Below are 26,030 nucleotides of genomic sequence, written 5' to 3'. Positions count from 1 at the left end.
CAAAGTTCAGGAGATTCCTAGATATGTTGAGGAACCTTCCTTAAATTGCAAGGTGATACTTTCACCCAACTTTCTCTTCCTTCCTTCCTTCCTTCCTTCCTTCCTTCCTTCCTTCCTTCCTTCCTTCCTTCCTTCCTTCCTTCCTTCCTTCTTTCTTTCTTTCTTTCTTTCTTTCTTTCTTTCTTTCTTTCTTTCTTTCTTTCTTTCTTTCTTTCTTTCTTCTTCTATACCTGTGGTCACACTTGGATCATGGTCTGACAGCTCTCTCAGCCCTATTTTCTTTATTTTCCATCTCTATTTTCTTTCACACAAGTATTTTTGTTTAATCCTCTCCTGAGAATATTTTTCCATTGACTTTTGTTTATTTTATTTTATTTTTAAAATATATTTTATTGATATTTTTATAGAGAGGAAGGGAGAGGGATAGAGAGTTAGAAACATCAATGAGAGAGAAACATCGATCAGCTGCCTCCTGCACATCTCCTACTGGGGATGTGCCCACAACCAAGGTACATGCCCTTGACCGGAATAGAATCGAACCTGGGACCTTTCAGTCCATAGGCCGATGCTCTATCCACTGAGCCAAACTGGTTATTTTAGAGAGAGTGGAAGAGAGAGGGAAAGACAGAGAGAAACATCAAAGTGAGAGAAAACATCCTTCTGCATGCACTCTGACCAGGGCCAGGGCCAGGGCCGGGGAGGAGCCCATAACCGAGGTATGTGCCCTTGACCACAATTGAACCCAGGCCCTTCAGTCTGCAGGCTGATGCTCTATCCACTGAGCCAAACAAGCTAGGGTAGTATTTCCTTTTTAAAAGTCTTTGCATGTTTGACACTTTACATCTGACTGTTGGTAGACCAGACAGCCAATCTGGAGATATTTCCAGAATCTGGTTTCAGGGTGACTCTTTGAACATTGCTTTGTATGGTCTTATTTATGATTGGATTTCTGGTCCTTGTGTATTATTAAACCACTTTCTGTTGGTGTGAGTTTGGAGTCTAAGCATTACCTGAGCTTTAAACATTATTGACTTGGGATTTAAATTCAGTCTCCTTAAATGTTTACTATGTTTATGACACACTTGTTTTAGATCATACTTATAGACATATCTGTGAAAGGGCCATATTTTAAAATCATTTATGGGATGAGAGTTTTAAAAAATTAGTGTGAAATGAATTAGTAGGAAAATAAAATTGATAAATTGTGTTAGATGTTGAAGCAATGTCAAAATATTTTGACAGTTTCTAAACACTCAAACCTTCTATAAGCAATCTTGTAATAAACAGCTCAGGAATCCACACCAGTCTCTGAACCACATGAACAGAAAAAATCCTTTAGATCAATTTCATGGAATGAAAACTTCTCAGAGAAGTGTTCTAGAAATGGATTTCTGATCTGTTTAGAATTCCTATTTCTTTAACTTCATTGACATTTTCATTCTGGTCCTTAAAGTTAAAGGTTTCTGAACTGGATATTTGATATTATACCATTGACTGAGAAGACAACTGGCCCAGAATGCCTTTAGAGAGCATTTAAACAGTATGTTCGACTTGTGTTTTTGTGCATAAAGAGGGTAACCATTGGAGAAGCCAAGGTGATGAGACTTAATTTTTACCTCAATAACATTTTCTCACTTTCCGGTATATGATGGTACCTTCATTATTGAGCTGGAAACTCTGTTTTATTTTGCATTATATAGAAAGCTAGATAACCAAATTTACAACATTTATTTTATTGTAGTCTAGAAAACGGGTTTTCTAAGAAAACCCCTGTTTCCTGTAATTTTTGTCTTCAAATGTTCCTTACATATAGGGACATATTGAATGTCCCAAGAAATACCTACTTTTATTTATTTATTTATTTATTTATTTATTTATTTATTTATTACCAAATCTCCCAGTGCTGTACCATCAATAAACAAGAAAAAAACATCAGGCCATATTTTAAATAGTGATTTTCTAATTTCTTGGGAAAATTCTGTGGGGCCATGAGACCAAAGAAAGAGGCTGACAACTCCAGCATTACATCAAAAGTTTATTAAGGCAACTTAAAAATGAGGGTCATCTTGGGCAAGACAACATAGATATCCTCAGCACCATATGGCAGGGATTAAGGGTTATAAAAATTAAGGAAGGATGGGAAGGGTTACTGGGAGCACAACCCACTGCAATAAGGGGAAAATGCCTACATACTTAACCAGGGCAGGGCAATGATCTGTCCAGCAAGCAGCATATCTGGAGCATAGGGAAGAGGTCGGACCATGTCTGAGGGGATTTATGGGAGGCCATCTCTGTTCTGGCTTGGATCTAGCATGAGGGCTCAGCAGCAGTCAGGCACCTGCCAGACAGGGGTCAGTCACATCATGAACAGTCTCTTACACGATGGCATACCAAGTATTGACATTTCCTTCGCTTGGGTAGGTGAGGTCCTCACTACCTTCTTTTCTATCTCCTCCATTCATTCAGACCAAGCTGATCATTTGATGTCTTAGTCCATTCCGGTTCCTATAATAAAAATACTACAGATGGGGTTGCTTATAAACAGCAGAAATTGATTTTTCACAGGCTGGGCAGGAGGAAGTGGGGGAGTCTAAGATCCAGATGCTGACAGTTCCAATTTCTGGTTAGACCCATATCCTGGCTCACAGAAGTTCGTCATTTTGCTGTAACTTCACCTGGCAGAAAGGGCCAAGAGAGCTCTCTATGGTCTCTTTTATAAGGGCACTAATCCCATTGATGCGAGCTCCACCCTCATCACCTGATCATCTCTCAAAGACCCCCACCTCCTAATGCCAACATATTGGAGATGAGGTTTCAGCATAAGTCTTGAGGGACACAAATATTCAGTCAATACCATCTGATTAAACTTTAGTCATATTTTTTCCTGACTCTAAGTCCATTACCTCTCTTTTCATAGAGCATTTATTTTAGAAAACTTGTAATTGTAAAATCTTTCATGGCCCCTTTGAGGTGTAAATATTTAAAAATCTTGCCAATTTCTTAACCCAGTAATGCCTTTCCCAAGGACTGAAAGTCATCACTTTGAAATATAATTATTAAAGGAAATAGTTCCTCCATCTCCCTGTTTCTGTGGTAGCATTGAAGCCTAATTTTGTGGGAGCCTTCTTCTAAGTTATAAAAGTACCTCCTGTCATGAGGTATGAAAAAGTTTTATTTCCCTTTGAGTAAAGGCAATTAGCATACACAGAGAGTCTATGATTTCCCTACCTCAGCTCTTAAAACTCTTGGGCCCTTTATTTCAGCACAATTGAACTCAGACTGAATTCTGGCCTTAATTCCCCATCACAATAGCTTTGAATAACGTCTCCCTTGCCTGTTTAACTTTTTATGGTGCAATTTTTGTTTTGACAATCTCATTCCATTGTATATTCATTGCAATGCCATTTCTTTCTGGTCCCAAATTCTTATCAGTCAGAAAACACTTCTCTCTAACAAAGTAAGAGTGAAATCAAAGTGGTCCAAATACTGAAGAAATATATTCTCACTTACCATAAAGTACAGAAGGGGAGTGCTATTCAGGTTGATCCAACAGTTTAACGATATAATCAAAGTGCACAGGTGTTTCTGAGCCTCAATATGCTTTCCACAATTTTGGATTGTGCTGAGGTTCTTTAATCTCTTGGTTATAGGACAGCTGCCAATAACAGAATGAGGCTAACTGCTTCCCTTTTAGAGGGAGAGAGAGATTGATTGGCACATACCTGACTAGAAACTTGGGAACAATAACTATCAAGACTTCCAGCAATTTTCTGATTATACCTTTTGCTTGTATTTGGCCAGAATTCAATTATATTCATGAGCCAAACACTGCAGCCACATTAACACTATGTTAAGAAAATGGGGTGAAATTCGCTTTCAACAGTAATTTCTACAACATGATATCCCTAGATTTTGGATTATAAACCTCAGTTTAATTCAGTTTTTAAATTTAAGTACATTGAAGTATAAAATTGTATTTTTTAAAACCATAAACTAGGCACAGCTTTTACATATTAATCATTTTCCCTAACGTTTCTGTACTTCATCATCCTAAAACACAATTATCTGAATAATAATATCTGCTATTACTTTGATACTTGTCTTTTAGTTGAAGTTCTTTGCTTTTATTATTTTGCTGGAAATACTGATTTTGTATTATATTTACTGTATTTAAACATAATTCAAGAAATGCAAAAGAGTTTTCTTTTAAAGTGAATGCTTTCCATCATTCTTCTTCAAGCATAAAATTAATTCAAGTAATTGTCATAACCATCTATACAGGCAGTCCTTGGGTTATGTCGGACCCAGCATACATCGTTGCATGGTTACGTCGCCAACTCCCATTTACAGTATTTATAAAAAAAAAAGTTCCGTCATTTCGGTGTATGTACATATGTGCTTTATGTTTTTTATTATTTATTTACAAGTAAAGCTCAGGAATTGTTATCTTTTTTTTAAAATTTGTTTTACTGTTTCACTGCATTACTGCTCTGTACGCGCACTGATCACCAGGGGCAGATGCTCAACCCAGGAGCTGCCTTCTGGTGGTCAGTGCACTCACACAGCGGGAGCGCCGCTCAGCTGACTGAACCATCCCGGGTGGCCCACCAGCCCGGGGGCAGCCATTCCCTCCCTCAGTAATCCTGCAGGTCCAATCTCCAGAGAACGGGCCAGGCACTGATGGATCAGTGGCGCTGGCATGATCCTGACAGCGCTGCCGGCCTCCTGAAAGTCAGCCTTGGGCACTTGGGCTGCTTCCCCTCCCTAGATGTTCTGCAAGAAAGAAACAATATAAAAGCGGCTGCCAGGTGGCTCCTGACAACCAGCGCGAATGTCAGCGGGATGGATCTGGATTCCAGGCTGGCAAGGGCATCCCACCGCCTGCCCAGAGGGCCGTTTTTTCCCTCCCCCCCCCCCCCCCCGCCCCCAGGACCCCACACATGCACGAATTTGAGCGCTGGGCCTCTAGTAACCTATAATGTCCTTGATATATATGCAAGAAAAGTAAGATGGATATTTAACACTGAATTCATATTTATTATAAGTCAATAAATATTGAAAAAAGAATTTGAAGACCCAAGAAAATCTTAAAAATATTCCTTGTAATTACATTATACCCCAAATACATACTAGTATATTCAAATTGGGATATTAATGTTATTAAAACTCAGTTTGTATTGTAAATAATTCTTTGTTACATTTGTGTGTTTTCTTCTATAGCATCAAGTTACGATGATTCTAAAGTGGAAATATAAGAATGATCCATATGAACACATGTGTTTCATCATTTGTATTAAAATGACATGATACTGCTCTCTTATTTCTTTTAAATTTGGAAAAAAATATGTATTTTCAGTTTTTTATATAGCATTACCAACAACAGATGTGTCCTCCAAATTTGTGTTCTTACAATTTCTCAATCATCTCAGCAATTTTTTAACCTATTAGAAGATTTGATCTATTATAGGCATTATTTATCTCTGAGAGGTCACTCATAACTTCTTTTTCTTTTTAAAGAGAGAGAAAAGGAGAGAGAGTGAGAAATATTGATTTGTTGTTTCACTTATTTATATGTTCATTGGTTGATTCTTATTCTTGTATGTGCCCTGACGGGATTGAACCCTCAGGCTTAGCATATTGGGATGATGCTCTAACCAACTGAGCTATCTGGCCAGGGCCTTGACCCTTAATTTACCTGCAACTTTTGGGTTATATTCCAGTGGGCATAAAAGAAACCTATAAATGAAATAGGTGAAAGATAATGAAGATGATTTTCATTTAATCTCATCGAGTCTGAATTTTGCTGTAGCATGTATCAATAACCAACCCTTTTTATTGCTAAATAAAATCCCCTTAGCAGTGGTTCTCAACCTTCTGGCCCTTTAAATACAGTTCCTCATGTTGTGACCCAACCATAAAATTATTTTCATTGCTACTTCATAATTGTAATGTTGCTACTGTTATGAATCGTAATGTAAATATCTGATATGCAGGATGGTCTTAGGCAACCCCTGTGAAAGGGTCGTTCGACTGCCAAAGGGGTTGTGACCCACAGGTTGAGAACCGCTGCCTTATAGGCATATGCTGCATTTTATTTACCCACTTGCTTGCTAATGGGCTATGGAGTTATTTTCAGAATTTTGCTATTATAAATAATGTTATGAACATTGATGAATAAGTCTGTTTGTTGATATGTATTTTCATGTATTGTAGGTAATTACTCAAAAGTGGATTTTAAGAAACTACAAAACAGTTTTCAAAATAGTTCACAGCCTTCATATTTTTACCTTTTGCATGTATGTGTGTGTGGTAATATATAGTCATTTGTATGATAACTATCTATCTGCTTACCTATCTATGAAAACTATCTGTATAAAAGCCTAAGTGACTGTTATAACTGAATGACCAGAATGACTGGAACGACCACCAGTCACTATGACGCACACTGACCACCAGGGGGCAGATGTTCAATGTAGGAGCTGCCCCCTGGTGGTCAGTGCACTCTCACAGGGGGAGCGCCCCTCAGCCAGAAGCTGGACTCATGGTTGGTGAGCACAGCTGCGGTGACAGGAGCCCTTCCCGACTCCATGGCAGTGCTACTGAGCTGCAGCAGTGGCAGGCACAGCAGGCCCGGGATGAGCGTGAGCAGTGTGGTGCCCGGCCCCAGCTCGGGCTCCTCCCTGACTGCCTGTCTCTTGGCACACTGCTACATCCCTTGAGGGGTCCTGGATTGCATGAGAGGGCATAGGCCAGGCTGAGGGATACCCCCACCTCCCATTCATGAATCTGTGCACCGGGCCTTCAGTTGTCTAATAAGGCTCACAGTTGGGATGATATAGAATATACTAAAAAATACTACACAGAAGTATTTGTACCTAAATAGTGTGCTTCACATAGAGGTAATCACTGTTATTTCTATAATATATGCAATGTTTATCTATTCCCGGGTAATGAAATGTTTTTGCAAGATTATTCTTATGAATTTTAGTGAATTAACATAATTTGTTTAATAAAAAGCTTCTTACATTGATTTTTTATTATAAGGATGCTATAATAAGTATTTCAACATTTTATCTTGATGTGCATTTCTAATTAAATCCTTCAAATAAATGTCTAAATGTAATCTTATGGGTCAAATAAAATGACCAGTTCTTTAAAATTTTACACAGATTTCTAAAGGGTGCTGCAGGAGCTGTGGGCTCCATTCTTTCCCCACAAGAAGTGGTTGAGACAATAGTGTATGGAGTGGCTCCTTTGCCTACAATTTGAAAAAAACTATATTTTTAAAAACCCAACAATATATTTTTTAAACTTTTATTCATTTAACTAAGTAAAAGCCTAATTTTTACTTTTTAAAAATACTTTTTATTGTTTTTTAGAGAGAGAGGAAGGAAGAGGGAGAGAGAAACAACACATGGCTGCCTCTAGCACTCCCCCTACTGGGGATTGAGCCCACAACCTAGGCATGTGCCTAGACTGGTAATTGAACCTGAAACTTTTTGGTGCATGGGATAATGCCCAACCAACTGAGCCACACTTCAGGGCAATGCTAAAATTTTAAGTAATATTTTTGTGACTATAGTTTTCCTTCACTCAGTTTTATCTTCTATATAGGTTATCTTTTGAATTTAACAATCTCATAAAATAAAATTGCCTCCCATATGTCTCGATTATTTTCATTCTATTTAATTTTTTTCACTAATTTTGTTCTTATATATGAGAATCTAAATGGAAAAATTTCATAATATTATTAACAGTTCATAACAATTATTTTCCCTCATTTAAATATTTATATGTTTTATTTATTCACATATAAAATATAATAAGCAAATTGTTCCTTCATCTTAATAAAAATATTCTGTATACATTAACTAATAAAAGAAAACCATATTGATAATAAAAACTTCACATACTTTGTGTAGCATATTTCTATTGTTTTGAGCCATTTATTTTTATGCCAGAATCATACTGTCTATTATGTATTTTTATATTTAGAAGCATATAGTTTCTATCATATTTTCCAAAATGTTTACTATTTTCCAGTATCATATAATATATATTAATCTGTAGCTTTTAGGAGTCAAATATTTCATTATTTAAGAAAGATATTAAAACCAGTTTTAAGTGCACTTAAAGAGTTAGCTATTTATAGATCAGTTAATAATGGAATTTTAGGAAAGTAATGTGAGTTTAGATGCAAAACTAGCTTAATAACAGAGCAATTAATGATGACCTTTGGGGGTTTCTTTCTCACTGGACAGAAATCACTGATATCTGTAGCAGATAAATATCTACTTGCCAACCTCTGCTTCTGCAAAGCTATAAGATAGCTCTGTACATAGATAAATCAATTTAAGGTGCAAACCCAGTATGGCATTGAAGGGAAAAGCAGCAATTGCTTTAACCTACTTCCAGGCTCTGCTAAAATTATTTTCACCATCTAAACCTGTGTGATCATAATCTCCAAAGATTATCCATAATCACAAAAGTGCTGTCCTCATTAGTTGTGACCTATTTTATTTCCATAGGTGCAGCAAAAGTATTAACCGTTATTGTTAAAATATACACTTAGGTATATTAAAATTTTTAGGAGTTTATTTGAGCAAAAATCTATTCAAATCAGGCAGTGCCAATTTAGAAGTGGTGGGGAGTACTCCACCCACAGGAGCCCAGGGAAAGACTTTATAGAGAAGAGGTGGAAGCAAAGGAAATAAATTATTTGATTGGCTATAGCTTAAGCAGTTGCCTTTTTCTTTTTTTTTGAAAAGCCTAGTTGGCTCTTTGTGATTGTCCTTTGTCCTTAGGTTTTTATTTCTTAACCTTGAAACATTCCAGGCTTAGGTTTTAGTTTGCTTGGGTAGACTGCGAAGGCATTAAACCCACTTCACTCTTATGGCCTCATTGTTTAATTAACTTAACACTATATAAGTTTTTTTAAAAAAACATATATTATTGAGCAAACTAAGGCCAGATAATTAACTTCTGTTTGTCAGTGCTCACATGGAATCTTAAATTGGATTTTAAAGGTTTCTGCAATTACTACTTCAATCCTGACACTAGGACTATAAGCCCAAGACACTCTCATCATCAGATTTTACCTGTGGTTCCTGTAAGTGTGGGAAAATTCCTCTCTTACAAAGTCAGCTAAGGGACCTGCCCTGCCAGTGAGACTGAAGCCTTAGAAACCAGATACGGAGCCAGCTTTGTAGAGGGCGTTGTTCCCACATACTAAGTCAATTTGTGTTCCTTAATAGTGTCCTTGTCAGAACTGATTAAATGAGAATCATTCTTAAGTATGACATTCCAGGTAGAAAAAGGAAAAAGAAACCAATTGAGACTTATTCTACAAGGAAGGAAAAGATGTGCCTGAACTTAAGCAGCCTGTGAAAAATAGTTTATGGCTATCTCAGGTGAATCCATGTTGGTGACTTAGAAAGGATTTACAGAACTGTTAAAATATAATTTTCAAAAAAAGGTGAAATTTTGATTCTAAAAGTGTAAAATGAACACATGTCAAAGACTGTATTAATACCTTTGAAAATCCTTGCTTTCCTTCTGCAACCTCTTCTTTGAATATCCCTATTCTCGTGTTTTTTCTTCTTCAACAGGGATTTCAACTATTTCCCATAGAAAAGGGATAACAAAGTCTCCTATATCTTTTGAGGGTGACTTTCTTAGACATTGTCCAGGTGCTAAAGGAGGTCCTCAAAAAAAAGTTTTTTCCCCCATTGTTTATGCTCTAATGCCAATTTGGTCTCCCATGCATCTCCCATGCAACATACAGAGCTTTATTGATTTCCCTTATTAATTATTTAAAAAGCAGCAGATGTTGCAACTGTGAAGGTTACTTTTTTTTTTAAGATAGAAAGATTTTCTTTATTAATGACCCCAACTGTATTTCTTTAGATACAGGAGTTTTGAACTCAAATACTCAGGAGAAAACAAGTTAAGATTGCATTATCCTGCAACTCATACCAGTAACATATTACAAAGCAAAAGAGCTTGGAAGGAAGGTGGAAGGGAAGGGAAGATAAAGAAAAGAAATTAAGTTGATCAAGTGGATTTAAAAAAAAAATTCTTGGGAACTATCAAGTTCTTGCAAGCACAGCTCGTTTCTGCAGATTATTTTCCAAACGAGTACAAAATGGAGCCAAAATGGTGAATCCCTTGAGAACCTGAAGAGGTGCAACACTAAAAGCTATGATTATCTATCCAGTAGCAAGTGTTCCAGCCTTCAGTTGCCAGCCGCTTCCTCTTCCTGTTCACAAGAGTCAGTGGGATGGAAACATCTTCCCCGTGATTGTTTTCATTTCTTTCTTCTCAGCATCTGGGCGTGCACAGTTCAGCACCTTGAGGAAGTCGGATTTTTTCCCCCGAATATGTGTGTGAATCTAGGCCTTAGAGCACTTGATGTGGTAGTGCAGGTAGTCCTGGAACGTGTGGATCAGGTTGATGGTGTTGTCTTGAGTGCTGGCATCAGTGTGGCGAGGGAACAGCTCGAAGGTAATGTAGCCAATGTTGTCACCCACAGCAGCATCGGTGTCTTTCAGCTCCAGAGGAGGTTCCCTGTGGCTAAAGAGGACCCGTGGGGCCCAATGGCTGGCTCTGCATCCTTCTTTGAACTCCTGCATGAACACCTTTCCAATGACCACATCGTTGTCATCCTTAAACACTGTGCTGAAGACTACCGTGACTCTGTCCTTGGTAGACTCCACGTACCTGGTCTTATCATCCCTATCCTATATAATAAAGAGCTAATATGCAAATAGTTGTCATGCCCTCACACCATCATGCCTTAACCCAGTGGTTCTCAACCTTCTGGCCCTTTAAATACAGTTCCTCATGTTGTTACCCAATCATAAAATTATTTTCTTTGCTACTTCATAACTGTAACGTTGCTACTGTTATGAATCATAATGTAAATATCTGATATGCAGGATGGTCTTAGGCGACCCCTGTGAAAGAGTCGTTCGACTGCCAAAGGGGTCGCGACCCACAGGTTGAGAACCGCTGCAACTGCTCAGACACTCAACACTGGGGAGAGAGGAATGGGTACTAGCCAGGCTGCAGCCCGGGAGAGGGGAAAGCTGCCCACCCCACGGTCCTGGGTGCCAGTGGCTGCACCTGTGCCTGCAGCCCGGGAGAGGGACAATCCACACGCCCCATGGTCCCTACTGGCCCAGGCGCCAGTGGCTGCACCTGTGGCCCAGGAGAGGGACAAGCCGCCCACCCCGTGGTCCCGGGTGCAAGTGCCTGCGGCTGCCTGCAGCTGGGGCCTGAGTGAAGCTGTCCGCCCATGGTCTCCTGTGGCTGCAGCCGGCCCAGGTGAAGCCAGCCTGGGTCCTGGGTGCCTGTGGCCGGACAGAGGAAGGGAATCCCGGGTCCCAGGTGCCTGCAACTGGCCAGAGGAGGGAATCCTGGGTCCTGGGTGTGGGGTGAGGCAGAGGCAGTTAGGGGCGATCAGGTCAGCAGGGGAGCAGTTAGGCGTGATCAGGCCGGTAGGGGAGCAGTTAGGGGTGATCAGGCAGGAAGGCAGAGGTAGTTAGGGGTGACCAGGCAGGCAGGAAAGTAATGGATAACTGCCCTGTTCTCTCCTTCCTTGCCCTCTTCTTGGAACTGGAAGTATTTCTTAAAGACAGAGACAAAACAATTTTGTTTCAACATGCCAGCCCGATACACAATGGAATCGTGGATGCAGGCAGATTTTCAAGGTTGTACAGAAAAGAGACATTGTATCCTGATTCTGGGTTTACCAAGAAGCTCCCATACACTCTCTTCAGTAACTCATTAGCACCATGTGCCTGAAGTTCCAAGAAATACTGACCATCAACTTTTGTTTTGTCTCCATTAGGATTTGAAATATGATCAAGGACCCCATCAAAATCTGCAAATGTTACCTCTACTGCTTCTGGTTGGTTTCCTGCGGCCACGGTCTCGAACTTGAGTGAGAGCATCTCCTCGATGATGCGGTTGTTCACCTCCAGCAGGATCATGGCTGCGGCTGGCCTCGAGGCCTGAATCTGCCTGCTGAGCCGCCGCCCCTCCTGCCACCTCACCCACAAGACCGGTCCCCGCCCAGCCCCCCGGCCGTGAATGTTACTTTTTATTTTTCACTTTTTATTTATTTATTTATTTACTAACTAATTTTCGGAGTTAATTCATTCTAGCTTTATGCATGCACAATAATAGCACATTCTTCCTGTTACTAAGATTCCTGACACTGTTTTTAAAGCATAACAGCACTAGCATTACAATGCTAAGGCACATTTGACTCCTTTCCCAACCTGGCTTCCATTAAATTAGTCACCACTTTTACAGTGAATAATTCCGTTTTAGTCATGCACTGTAGGTGATATCAGCTCTAGTTAATTTTTTTCAGATACTTCAAACTGGTCCCTGGGCAATCACCGTTAAGCCAATTTAGAGGAAAATAACATTGCTGCAGTAATAGGGGAGTTCTAAAATGTCTCAATTCTCCTTAAGTTTACAGTTAGTACATTGAACATTCTGTCTGATAAGGAGAAAAATCTCACAGGACTTTGTGGATAGGAATAACAAAACATGAAACTTCTCCACCAAATAGTTCATGTCCTGCATCATTTTTCAATTAATTATCCTTTGAGGTTTCATTTTAGGTTGCATTCCTCTCACTAGTTTCATTCTTCATCCTCAAAGGAAAAAGAAATAGAGAGGCAGAGTGTTCTCTGAGAATTTGTATACCCTTAGCATATCTCTTGAACATAGGAGCAGAAAAAAAAAATAAGTCAAGGATTTCATTTGAATAAGAATGATTTATCTACTGAGAGCTGAAGGACATGAATACATTATGGGTATCTTTTTGCATTTGACTTTTTCTTTCTTAGCAAGTAGATGGTTTCAGAGAATTCTTAAAAACAATTCTAAAGTGGTATGATGAGGCATTATTTCTTTCAGTGATAAAGACTTTCATATAAATTACATTGAACTATACGTGGAATTTCAGACTACTGTAGTTTAAAATGTATCCTAATAGTATAATTACTTTTGCATTTCCAAAGTTCACTATATGGCTCTATAAACTTTCATGCATGAATATACTTATGATTGATACATTTTCCTATTAAGTTCATATTAATTATAATTGTGAAGTAAACATGGGTGGAGATTCAGAAATTAATCTTTTGAAGATGAGCTTTCCTTAGTTAATAAAATCACATATAATGACTAGAGAGATTAAATCTGAGGTATTACTTTATAGTTTTATGCTTATGAAATTTTATAATTGCTTTTTTGTTTACATGTAGAAATTGCTTTGTTTGTGCTATGAACAGTTTTCTGTGTTTTAGGTAACAAAGTGATTTTTACATATATTGATTCTTTGTTGAAGAATACAACATTTAACATAACAATTTATACTACCTAATCTTTTGAAAGGATTTGCTATGTTAAATGCTTTAGATATTTCTGAGGCTGAGGTTTAGGCAGCTTACCAGCCTCCCATCCTTTAGGATAAAATAATATAATAATTAGAGAACAGGAAAGAGGCAGGGTTCCTATTTCCTCTCATCCGAATTCCTGGTTGAACAGTTTAAGAGTGGCAGACATTACCCTCTATTTTTACTTCCCTGATATTTAGCACAGTTTTTGCCACATAAAAATCACATTATTTATGATGTGATGGATTTTAAGAAACCACCTTATTATATTCTGAGTTTCAAAGCTGAAGGGTTATAAATTTATGTATCAGCCGTGCTACTTGTAATTCAGTAAAATAATATAGAAAATGTAACGGGATTGTAGACTGATGAATGTAGAAAATGTAATGGGATTGTAGACTGATGAATGTATGGGCAATCAGTTAACTGACACTTTGAAAGTTAAACAAAAGTTTTAAAAATGAATAAAATTTGCACACCTTAGCATAGTCAACAAGATAGGAGATTCCTCTTCGATTTGGTTAAAACTTCAGCAGCTGCAGGTTTCCCCACATATTTATTCCATAAGCAGACATTTGCCTTACACTCCACAAAGGCAAGGCCATGTATAATTTTGCTCACCTCTCTTAGCTTGCCTTCACCATGAATACTTTCCTCTTCCTCTTCATTTTCCCTCCATCTCTTTCCAATTCTAATACGACATGTATCACATTAAATTTATAAAATGTCTTACTTGTATGAAATATGTTTATTTGAAGCAAAAGTCATTTTTCTTCATTTGTTTATGTTTTATAGCGCCTAGTCTTATCTCAGATCATTTAGTAAATATTCAATACTTTAATGTTTAATGGATAATTGGCTGTGTTTGTAGGTCAGTCTGCTCATTCTCTCTGCTTGATCAGCAGCAGTGATCTTGGGTTTGGATTAGAAATCAAACTTCTGAGACAAAATAGTCTTCACCCAACACTAAATTTACTTAGCTTGAATAATGAATAAACATTAGGCAAAATCATAGCACGGATGGCAATAATATAGTAGAGATCACATGACTCTCAGACACAGATCACAATATCAGTGTGTGTGTGTGTGTGTGTGTGTGTGTGTGTGTGTTTGCCCTGGGAACATGAATGTTCATAAGTGAGAGATTGGGTGGGTGCAGATAACTATTCAATAACATTTGCTAAAGATGCTAAGGGAGACTTTACTCAGGGCCATTGTGATAGTTATAGGGATGCTGCAATGGGATTTTACAGTGTGGGAGAGACTAGACTTAATTTCAAATACAGCATGGGCAAGTGGAAGTTTGTAGCCAAGAATTGGGGTGGGGTTAATGGGTGGAAAATCAGGAGTAAAAGGTGTCCTGGCTAAATTGGATTCTTGCTGAAGAAAGGCCAGAGTGATCAGGTATCGCCTGGGGGATAGTGGAGGATGAGGAACCTGATCACATATCAAGGGAGATCAGACATGGGGTGGGGAGGGTCAGTTAAACTGACCTAGCAGGGTTCTCGCTAAAACTAGACTTTACAAGGAAATACGCAGATGGGCCTAGGAGAAGATGTAGGAACCTGACTGAAGTTTGGTCAAGGGAACAGTCTTTGTTACCACCTTGGTTCAGGGAAACACTCAGGATCCTTTTTAGTTTGATAACATGCTAATAACATACAAGAAATAATATGTCTATCCAAAAAGATTAAAAATTAAAAACAGGTAAAACCTACAGGGCACCACTGAAATTCATGGGGTAAAAATGCTATGTACATAGCATTTATAAGTAGCTATTTCTGCATAGTGATAGATATCTTAATTTTACCACTATTATAATTACTCTTGAATAAGTTATTTTTTTTAAAAAAAAGTTGGTTCTGGGATTCTGTTTCATCAATGCTGGAAGTGACCATAGGTGAATTTTAGAATTTTAAGAATAACAGATTAAATTGTTTGTATCATTTATTTTCAAATAAACAGTAATTAAATGACAGTTTCAATAGCGAAGAGGAACCCTTAATTGTCCTTTTTCTTCTGCATAGAAGTTCCACCCATAGATAGAGGGAAGGCAAATACTTTTAATAAGCATCTATGTCCACCATGCCTCCATGGGGATATAACCAGAGGAATTGGTTGATACTGATTGAGGATTAGTTTGGTAGGATAGAACCAAACAGTTTGGAAGGATAATGAGAAAGAACAAGATTGGAAGATTTCTTATAAGGAAGTTGAAAAGAATATAGATGATCCTTTTGTAATGGCTCAGTGTGTAATGATATTTATATCTAATGTAAGTGCTCACCACAGGCATCTATTACAGAGGATGATATAGATAATTTGTTAATTACTCCAATTGTAGTTGCTATTCAAGCTTTGAACTTTTATTGGAATAAATTAACAAAGCAAGGCATTTAATATTCAGCTACTGATGTGGGGGGATGGAAAATAGCCCCCACACTTCTCCCCCCAAAATAACAATTAGCATAGATCACCAGAAGTAGTATGTACCTTCAAATTGCTAGAACAGCAAGCCATCTACCTTTATTGCCTTAAATCAAAGCTCTTATCAATACTCTAACTCTTCCATCACTATTACTCATGAACCTTGATTGTTTCCACATGTGTGGAGCATTATGCTGGTCCACTACATTGTTGGTGTGCTGATTAGACCTGGTGAGCTGGATATAGCCAGTATCCTATATGTTTTTGTTAGACCCATGCATAGAGGAAAACCACTTTACTGACACCAAGAAAAACAGACTTTATTCTCCTTATTTTAGAAAGGAGTTCATATAGGAAACTGGTTATAAAGTTACTGGAAGGACTAGGTCAGCAAAAAGAATAAGGGGCGAGCTGGAGTTGTAAAAAGAGAGGAGTGGGGGGGGGGCGCGGGAGAAAGATCTTTCTGGTCATGGTTCCTATAATTGTTGCTTTCTGTCATGGTGGAAGTAAGGGCTTTATCCTGGTCCACAGTACAGGGCAGAGGCAGCACAATTTCAGTGGATCTTCTGCTGTATGGAGTGGCACCTTTGAGGCAGATTGAGAGTGAAATGCAATACTATCTTTCTTATGTGCTGACTCATATATGCCAGCCCTAGCTCTTATGATCTCTGGGTATCTCCTTCTTCTTGTCGGTTTCTCTAGAACAGTGGCTCTCAACCTTGGCTGCACATTAGAATCACCTGGGAATCTTTTTAAAATCCTGATTTCTGGGCCTCATCCTCCGGAAATTCTGTTTCTTTGTTACTAATGTTGTGGCCCCACCCCATAACAAAGAAACAGAATTTCTGGAGGATGAGGCCCAGAAGTCAGGATTTTAAAAAGATTCCCAGGTGATTCTAATGTGCAGCCAAGGTTGAGACCACTGCTCTAGAAGCCCAACCTCCTGCTGCCTTACAGATTTTCCCACTGATTTTGCAACAGATCTGCTGTACCCATTCCTTATGATTAAAACATCTACTAGCAGACAGCCCTGGCCTGTGTGGCTCAATTGGTAGAGTGTTGTCCCATGCATCGAGAGGTTGCTGGTTCAATTCCTGGTCAGGGCAACGCCCAGGTTGCAGGCTCTATCCCCAGTAGGGGCTATGCAGGAGGCAGCTGGTTGATGTTTCTCTCTCATTGATATTTCTCTCTCATCAATGTTTCTCTCTCTCCTTCTCCCTTCCTCTCTTTCTCCCCCCAAAAATCAATGAAAACATATTAACAACAACAACAACAAAAAACACACACACACAAACCAATCCAAAACAAAAACATCTAGACAGATTTGTTGTTCCCATTCTGTCCCATTAAAACATCTAGACTGCTTTCTGTTTTTCTGCTCGAAACCTGGCTGAAACATTAATAATTGAATTACTGAACTAATAATACTATATAACTTTAATAGGAAGTTATTAACTACTTACCACAAGTTTTGCTGTTTACTGCTTTGCAAATAAGTCAATGTGACATGAGCAGCAGCATTAAGTGAAACTCCTCTGCAGTGTCCTACATAGCTGAGCAGGATACCGGATACCCATGTCTCAATAAGAATTCTTATGATTTGTTGAAGTAACTATATAAAAAAAATCAAGGATTTACTTAGTTGGAAATATAAATATGCTGAATCTGATGGATATTAGCATTCCCTCATAGAAAAAAATACTTTAGAAAGTAACTTCAGTTTGCAATATACATCCTGAAGCGCTATTTGTTTCTTAGTTTCATAGCATTGTTTTTAACTAAGACTAATTAATGATCAGATTTATAGCCCAATTTAACACTGATTCAGACATATTCACTTTTTAAAGTGTTATCTTCTCTATAAATATAACTTAATAATTTAAGACTAAACAAGATGAAATGATTATTTAAACTAGAACTTCAGTGGCCCTGAACTGAAATTATAATAAGAAATAAATCAAACATTTAGGTTTCATTCTATGACAGCCAGGGTAATATAGCTATAACCTGTAATTTATGTAAAACAGACTAAACTGTAAATGACCTATTACCTTTCATAATGTCCTTGTTATATACTAGAGGCCTACTGTAAATGACCTATTATCTTTCATAATGTCCTTGTTATATACTAGAGGCCTGCTGCACTTAGCCCGGCTGCACCCTCTCGCAGACATCACTCTCACAATTTGGGACCGCTGGCTCCTAACCACTCACCTGCCTGCCTGCTTGCCCCTAACCACTCGCCTGCCTGCTGGCTCCTAACTGCTCACCTGCCTGCCTGCCTGCTCGCTCCTAACCACTTGCCTGCCTGCCTGATTGCCCCTAACCACCTCTGCCTCGGCCCCCGCCAATGGGGCTTCATCCGGAAGGACATCCGGAATGACGTCTGGAAGGTCGTTCGGCTGTCCAGTCTAATCAGCATATTACGCTTTTATTATTATAGATGTTCTTCTCACAAACCAATCTTATTATACATTCCTGTCTTTGAGATTCTAACATGTAGGAAAACAAGATAGAAATATATTCCAGAAGAGCAGATGTTATTGATTTAAAATCATTCATTTGAAAATGTTAAAATGTCAATTTTTAAAAGTTTTAAATTATATTCATTGTCATTGGCTTTATAAGCATACAAACCAAGTCAGGGAAAAATTAATGTGTACATTAGACTTTATTTATATATAGGAGAAAATTATATTTAAATTCATGCTTCAATATACTTGTTCCCCAAACTCTGCACATGTTCTATTAATCCTTTCTATGGAAACAGAAAGTCAAAATATCACACTCACCAATTCATGGGTGGATCTCCTGAGCATGTTTAAACTGACTAAATCTGTATGGGTCTAAGAATATTGCTTATTATTATTACACCAAAGGTATAAAGGTATAAAGAAAATAAATATAAAGTAATCTAAAGAAGAAGTACAACTTATGCAAACAGTGGCTGCTCAAAGTACACCATCCTCTATTTCAAAGTAGTCTGATCTTTGTAAGCTACTGAAGAGGACGAAAGAGAAGCTCCATATGTCTTTTCCATAATGAGAAATATGTTCGGTAAAAAGAAAGCACAAGGTGAATACTCTGTACTTTCTATAAAGACATAGAAAAAAACAAATTTTAAAACTTGTTTTTTTATAGTAAGTCAATTAGGAAAGACATTTTAAAAATGATATCATGGGGGTATTACTAGAGCAAGATTATGATGCAATGAAAAGTTTCTAATTTCTCCTTTTGAAGGATATTAATATGGACTATACCAATTATTTTAAAAGAAAAATGTTAATAACCCTACTCAGGTTCATGTAGTTCTGCCTGTGATACATTCAGAAAGTTGTGAACACAGACATGCGTGTGTTTTTGTCATGATCTTCCTGGAGCATTTGGTATATTCCGAGAAGCTTTGTCAGCGATAAAAATGTTTGGGAGGATGAACACAAGAATCAATCATGTTGCGTTTAAAGTGCCATTCTGGAAAATCCACTCATAACCCTTTACAGTAATCCTGATACAATCTATAAACAATGTAATGTAATTTGGTTAAACAGTAAAGGAGTGGGCCCTTTCTATGGAACGACTATTACTTAGAGTATCTGATAGCAAAGCCCTCAAGGGTTATCAGGAAGTACGCTGGTTTTTGTTCCATTTCTATCCAGACAGAATTACTGTTAGTACTTTCTGGCATCAATGGTTTCTTTTTCTGCCATATTTTATTAGGGCTCATTTTAAACATGTCCGAACTTAAGTAGTGAGACCAAATCTTAAAGAAATTACTTCCTCTGATAATTTTCAAACAAAGGCAACTGGTCTTTTGTGTTGTTCTAGTATAAGGATATCAGACTATAGTTTTCCCTGGATTTTCAGAAATTCAGATTGGTAAATTTCTGGATGAAGAAGATTCAACACCAAAGAAACGTAATTCTTTATTCTTTTAAAACTTTTCATTAGGGAACATTTCAAAGATATTAAAAAGTACAGGGGGCAATAGGATGACTCTGCTTCATCCATATCTCAGCTTCAACAAATGTCAATTATTAGTTTGTATCAAATACCAACTTAAAAAATTATCATGCTAATAATATAATTTATCATGTCTTGTCATTGTTCACATTTATCTTTTACTTTGTTAGATTTAAAATTCAAATAAGGTCTATTATACTGCACTAGATTAAGACTCTGAAGTCTTTTTAGATCTAAGTTACCACGCCCTCTCTTTTTATTCCCTCCTACATTTGGGTGAAGGAACAGTTTCAGTACTGCTGTGGTTTTAGATTTCTCCTAGAAAGATATGCCTTCCTCTCCCCATACACACTACGTAGGGATAATAGGTAAAGAAACACAGTCACTGATGAAAGTAGTCTCTTCTAGATACAGCCCAGTGGAGAGAAAAAATGGCGAACACCATCGACCCTACCTATTATTTTACACATCTAAAATCAAACAGAGGTAAATACATCTCAACTTGGTGTAATTTTTATCCCAACATAATGTTTCCCTGATTTTAGGTGCAATCATTTAGCACCAGTGTCTTAGTCAGTAATAAAAATTAGTCAGTAATAAAAATGCAATGAGTTGTGGTATTTTCCCAATGTCAATAATATATACCCATCCACACAACAGACAAGAAGAGGAAAAATTCAATAATAATGAGAAATTGTTGAACTGTTGTCTTATACATGGTTAGTATTAGCAGAATGACAAGACAAAACATAATATAAGGTCAGCTAGATGACCAATATATTTAGAAACATGCAGAAATATTTTAAAAAATCTAATAATTATCAGAAAATTTATAAAAATTTTTTATCTCAGTTTAATGAGGTTAATTTTTAGCAGGCTATGTGATTCTGTGATATTTCAATTTAAATCAGATGCAGTACTCAAAGTTCTACCTAAGGAGATATTTCCTTTCATCAGTATGTAGCAGAAGCACTTTCAATTAGAATGTTAATGCTGCACCAGATATTTTCATTGATGCCAGCATATTAATCAACACCATCTGTAACCAATTTATTTTTCTTCCTAAATACACTGGTTTTGTGAAATTCCCCATGAGTCCATTGCTGTGGAATGAGGTAAAGGAGGTAGGTGGCAAGATCAGATATACTGGGAGGCTGAGCAATATATATACATCTGTAATTTATTTTTTATCATGATGACCTATTCAAACCCGACTGTGTCTAGGTTGTTTCCACTTGAGCATGGGTTATGCTTGTGCACAACCAATTTTATAAAATGTTGTATGAGATAGGATTGAAGTTACAATCAGAGATTTACTTGATTCTATGATGAATATGCATTTTCTACTTGATTCCAATAATAAGACATTATCTGTTTCTTGAAACTGGAGGAAAAGAGCATGGCCTGTCTCCAAAACTCTGGAAGACTGCTTAGTGATTCTCTTACTAAGGCTTTACAATGGCTATATTTAACATTCTATTTGTCAAGGACACATAAATTATATTTGAATCTGTTTCATCATGAGAGAAAAACTGCGGAATAGCTTTCTTAGCTGCCGGAAATTGCTGCAGAGCCGGCTCTTGCCTTGAGCTCTGCTCAAAGTGGCAACTTTATGGTTTGCTCATTAATGAGCCATAGAAACATACTCAGATATGATCATGACCTCTAAAATTAAAAAAAAGTATCCATTAAGAGTTTTTCCTCTTTTTAAGTCACAATCACTGCAATATGTAAAAACTGTCTTTCATTTGGAGGGTCTATCCTGCACAAATATTTCACCAAGCTCATGGATTAATGAATATAAATGGATTTGGCCCCCCTTAACTGACATTCATGTGTTATACCAATGCATGGCATAGTCTTGCTTTTTAAAATAATTAGGCCCAATCAGCATGATCTCATGAATTTAATTAACCATTGTGATTTGTCCGGCAGTTGCAATTAAGATCCTGGTGAACTTGATCATTGGTACTCAAAGTAAGGTCTGTGGTCTAATACTGATTTGGAAAGTGTTACTGGCCCACAATGAGATAAATACATAAATTGACAATAAGCTTTTACATATGTCATTACAGACTGACATAATTCACAGGTCATACATCAAAATGGCCCTGGAGAGATTGTGGATGACAATAGGCAAGTTGGCATGGGCCTGAGGCAAGACCATGAAATATTACTGTCATCCCAGCCAGGTGATACCAAACAACTTATGGTGATGCATGTAGATTGGTACAGAGAAGAAATATTTGCCAGGTCAATAGATGCCAACTAAGTGCTGGGTAAAATGTGTTCCAGGTGAGATAACATTTGGAACAGTGTTTGTAATTGGACCTACCATTCATCTTTTGCATAAGAAATAGAGCCAAGTTCAATGGAAATGTGATAAGAATCCTCATCTCTGCATCTTCCAAGTATTTAACTGTGGTACTAATTTGTGCATTTCCCTAACATATATTCTATTAATTTCATTCATTATCCTGATAAGAGTAATTTATAGTACTATCCAAACTTTAATAGCTTTGAACATTCAATGTATTATGCACACTTGGAAACTTTTCTGAATTAAAGGGATGCAAAAATTTCATCTGAACAGTAGGGGTAAACTGAGTTTGCCCAGATTGTATGATAAATAAAAATGTCCCTTAACCAATAGGTTTAGGAATCAATGTTGGATCTTGGCAGCCATCGATGATGCCTATTCTAACTATGCACTTAATAACTGATAAAATGGTTACAGAGTAGATCTTCAAGCCTTCTATACCACATTGAGATGGTTTTGTATGAAAACTATTTTTACCTCCTTACTACCATAGGCAGAGTGCTGTTTTTGGTCCTTAGAAAATAGCACTATATTAAAGTTAATGTCTAAATATCCTCAAAAGTTCTTAATAATTCCAATTTGCTATTATTCTGTTACCTTTATAAATTTTCTCAATTCCTTTACAGATAGCCTTGGAATCATAACTACAGTCTGTATTTATCAAAATTGTTGGTTTTTTCCATGAGGAAATCTGGCCTCTTGCTGAAAGAAGAGATTACACAATTTTGAATAAACTAAGGTATAGACATTTCTTAGAACTTTATTACTCTTTGTTGTGAAAATACAAATAAAGTTTCTCTCAACCTAAAGATATTTTCTACATTATATTAAGTAATATCTGAATATATTGACTTCATATTTTATAGCTAGTAATGTATCATTAATTGGCCACTGCAAAGATTACTTCAAAGTATTTGATCACTATTTAATTCATGCTACCTATTATATTTATGCTTAGTTTTTCTCTTATTATTAAGTACTTAGTGTCTGCTGGTCTGAATGTAATTATATGTGTGGAAGTCACATTACCTGTCCAAATAATGCCACTTCTCATCATCCCTTATGATCTACACACCATCTACAGCAGAGTTCATGAGGATGGTGCTGCAGGCCTCATTAATGAATCTTAAGCTTTACTGACACATATATACTCTTGTGCTGTTGGAAGATATATCAGGCAGGTGGATGTGGCCAGTAGCACATGATAAATACACTCTAGCATTTTCATTTCCCTAAACCTTTGGGATTTTTCTTCTTTATTATTCTAAGACATTTTTAGTATTTCACCTAATTGGATCAAAGACAATAAAATTTAAGATCAATTTTCAGTCAGTGTTTTGAACTGAGTTGCCTCCAACTATACAAGTTAACCTTTTAAATCCAAAATCATTAATATACCTAAATGAATAACTTCAACCTATTCTAATGTTATATTTACATTATTTTTGGACTAATGTTCTTAGAATCCATTCATGAAATACACCCAGGTTTCTCCTAATCTGAATTAACTAAATGTTTCAATCTTTTTGTAGCATAAGCTCTCTCTACTGGTTTGGAAATTTGGGTTCATTTCTCTGGACTACACTGTAATTAACTCTAGTTACATATCTAGTGGCAACAAGCTAATGAGAAGGTAGATCTTACCAAAAAAGGTAGGTCTTTAAGAAAATTCTGAAGTTTCGAGCCGTTTTAAATTATTCTTTTGTCCTTTTCTCTCTTTCTGCTATCCTCACAGGTCTCTGAGGTTCTGATCATTTTCATTATTTTTCCTTTCTGGTCTTCAGAATTGGTATTTCTATTAACATATATTTAGGTTGGCGATTATTACTTCTGCAAGTTTGTATGTTTTGTTGAATGCCTTTAGTGATTTTTAAATTTCTGTTATTATAATTTCAATACCATAATTTCTACTTGGTACTTTTAAAAATTGCTATATCCTTATTGATATTCTATAATTGTTGAGTCTTTATTGTCATATTTTAATTGGATTTTCTAAGCACAATTTTCTTTCAATCTATGAACATGTTTTTAATAGCTTCTTTGAAGTCTTTGCTTGATAAGTTAGACCTTAGCAAAGACCCCAGCAGAGGCAGTTCTATTGGTTGCTGCTATTCCTTCTGTATGGATCACATTCCTGTCTCTTTTTGCCTGTTTTATTATTTTGCTGTTGGTGGAGGTATAAAAAAATGGACACTTTAGATAATATGTTGAAGCAATTCTGAATTTGATGCTGCTGGGAGTTGTTGGTATGTGTGTTGGTTAATTTATTCAGTGACTTGCATGGACTAATTTAATAGAATCTCTCCTGCACTCTGAGGCCAAAGATGTGGCTACTTGTCCTTTTTTGATTTTAATTCTTGTTTGTATTTTTAATTCTGGCTTTCTAAGAGTAACTCCTGGGACAGACTAACTTAGTGACTGGCTAATGATTGGTCAGAGGTTGTGTTATGCTTAAGAACCCCGAGCCAGTAAAACTTCATTCTTTGTGATGGCTCTGTTGTGGTTTGGAGAAGACATGTAAAGTTGAGGGGGTTTAGAAGTCTGTCCCTTTTAATTTCTGTTTCTGCAAGGCTTCTTGTTCATCCATTGACTTTGGAGCCCTCTCCAGTCTCTTCTGAGCCTGCTGCTTCGTACATGTGCGCAGACTTCCAGAGCACAAGGGATATCTCAGTTTATCAGGGCCCCCTGTGTCTGTCTCATCCAGATTTTCCTGTTACATTTTTGACTTGCCTAAGTGAATGCTTGACCTAAAGAGTATCCCAATTTTAGACAGCAGGATGTTGGCCTTCCCTGGTTGTTTGTACTGGGATTGCCATTGTTTTTGACATTTCCTATGGGCATGGTGACTTTCCTGTTCTCTCAATCAGGCCAGCCCCTTAAACAGGAGAACTGCAGGGACTCATGGCCTGCACAGCCCTGGTATAACTAGTGCCATATGTTCAGGTGGTAAAGGCAGCAGACTCTGGCTAACATACCACGGGATTCCACTGTTCTCACCAAGGTTCAGTAGTTTTCCTTTCCCGATCTTGCCCAAAGCACGAGGGGACTTTTCTCCATATTCTGTGGGGTCCTGGTGGTGCTCCTGGGGGTAAATCTCACAATATTGTGGGGGACTGGGCCCCTGGAGTTAATAACTCTCACACGTGTCCATGCTGAGCCTCCATTAATTTGTCAATTGCAGTTCCCAGCACTGTGCTCTAGTAGTGAGCTGTGACTCCCCGAATTTAGCTGTCTTGGGAGCAATGTTTGCCCTGTGTCCTTCCCTTCCTTGTGGATCTTCTGAAGCTATGAAATACATTTTTTTAATGGAGGAAGGGAATCATGAAGACAAAAATACTCAGGTTTTATGAAAGCCATAATGCTGTCCTCTACTAACTTATTGTTCATTGTTTATTGTAGAACTTTGCACTTGATACAGTCTTCCTCCTACTCAGAGACAATTTATTTACATTGATTTTAACGGTCAAATGGATAAACTATTTAACATTCTGATCTCTCATTTGCTTGAAATTTTCAAGTGGTATTCAATGTCAGTGGACCTCTGGAAATCATTCTCATAATCATAACTTATTCTTTGGCATTATTTAGAAATGCTCCACATGGAAAAATTAATTCAAATATTTAATTGTCAGACTATCATTTCTGTTAACTCCAGTCATCTAATTTTATTACTTATACTGTTCTTCAACCTCTAGTCCCTTGACTTCAGTCATTAATCTCAATTTAATATTTTAATGTTCAACTATATCTTCAACTATTTTTCTACAAATATACTCAATTGTTATATATATACATCCTAACTTCGAATTACTGAATTTTTTTGCCTACTTTTATATTATGCCAAGACTTTTTAAGTGCTGTAAGAGAAAATAAATCATATAGTAGATTGGTGCCACTATAGATTTCTG

The 26,030-nt window shown here is 37.2% G+C and overlaps 1 pseudogene; it reads right to left on the bottom strand.

The window, feature by feature from the left end:
• Positions 1-10,215: 10,215 nt before the first annotated feature.
• On the bottom strand, positions 10,216-12,001 carry LOC102441696 (annotated as a pseudogene).
• Positions 12,002-26,030: the final 14,029 nt, after the last annotated feature.

This window comes from Myotis lucifugus, unplaced genomic scaffold (genome assembly GCF_000147115.1).
Source record: "Myotis lucifugus unplaced genomic scaffold, Myoluc2.0 scaffold_24, whole genome shotgun sequence".
NCBI lineage: Eukaryota > Metazoa > Chordata > Mammalia > Chiroptera > Vespertilionidae > Myotis > Myotis lucifugus.
This window is presented reverse-complemented; position numbering and strand designations above follow the sequence as displayed.